The sequence below is a fragment of the Vulpes vulpes genome, chromosome X, assembly GCF_048418805.1.
Source record: "Vulpes vulpes isolate BD-2025 chromosome X, VulVul3, whole genome shotgun sequence".
Classification (NCBI taxonomy): Eukaryota; Metazoa; Chordata; class Mammalia; order Carnivora; family Canidae; genus Vulpes; species Vulpes vulpes.
In genome coordinates this window covers 112542138-112543376 of record NC_132796.1, presented here as the reverse complement: position 1 = coordinate 112543376, position 1239 = coordinate 112542138, and the positions used below count along the sequence as shown (strand labels likewise).

Genomic DNA, 1239 nt, shown 5'->3' with positions numbered 1-1239 from the left:
AAATGTGAGATAGTCCTAACACCGTTTAAACTAGAAGATCTGTGACATATAACTAACAGAGTGTTGTGAGAAATTTACTGCTTTAAATCTGTTATCAGAAATAAAATATTGAGGACAGATAAGCTATGTGTTTAGCTCAACAAGCTGGAAGAAAGGGCAACAGAGTAAATGCAAAAGAAACCAGAAGGGAGGTAATAGAAAGACAGAAATATAGACCAAAAGAACAATTACAACATTAAGAAATAATTACTTAAAAAGATTAATAAGAGGTGGGCCGCCGGGGTCGGTGAAGGATCTCAAGATGGCTGGGTGAAAACTTGCTCTAAAAACCATTGACTGGGTAGCTTTTGGGGAGATCATACCCCAAAACCAGAAGGCCATTGCCAACTCCCTGAAATCCTGGAATGAGATGCTTACCTCCAGGTTGGCTACTCTTCCTGAGAAACCACCTGATATCAACTGGGCTTACTACAAGGCCAATGTGGCAAAGGCTGGCTTGGTAGATGACTTTGAGAAGAAGTTTAATGCCCTGAAGGTTCCTGTGCCAGAGGATAAATACACTGTCCAGGTGGATGCTGAGGAAAAAGAAGATGTGAAAAGCTGTGCTGAGTTTTTGTCCCTCTCAAAGGCCAGGATTGAAGAATATGAAAAAGAGCTGGAGAAGATGAAGAATATAATTCCATTTGATCAGATGACCATTGAGGACCTGAATGAAGTCTTCCCAGAAACCAAATTAGACAAGAAGTATCCCTATTGGCCTCACAAGCCAATTGAAAATTTATACCCCGGCCCTCATATTATAAACATTGGACATTAAAAATAATGATACGGAAAAAAAAAGATTAATAAGATAAGCCACAAGTAATACATGAAGGGAAAGAAAACTAAGACTCAAAATATGAACAAGGAAAAACACTATAGCATCTTAAAAAGGAATGAAATAGTGTTATGAGTAAGTACTTGCCAATAAACTGGAAGCTCAAGAAGAAATGAACATATTGTTGGGGGAAACAGGATAAATGGCTAAATTTTCCAGGGGAAACCTGTAAAGTCAATTGTTTGGGAGACTCTTATTTGTTCTGGTGTGATTTTTAACACATTTAGCCTCTCTCCACTAACTCACTCACTTCTCCCCAGGAAAAGGGAGGGATTTAGTTTGTAAATTTGTAAGAAGAAGGGACACGCTTCACTCAGCCCCTTCTCATCCACTCTTTTTCCACGGCTAAAAGGCAAACTCTG

The 1239-nt window shown here is 39.0% G+C and overlaps 1 pseudogene; it reads left to right on the top strand.

Moving 5' to 3' along the window:
* The first annotated feature begins 301 nt into the window (after positions 1–301).
* On the top strand, positions 302–817 carry LOC112927675 (ATP synthase subunit d, mitochondrial pseudogene; annotated as a pseudogene).
* Positions 818–1239: the final 422 nt, after the last annotated feature.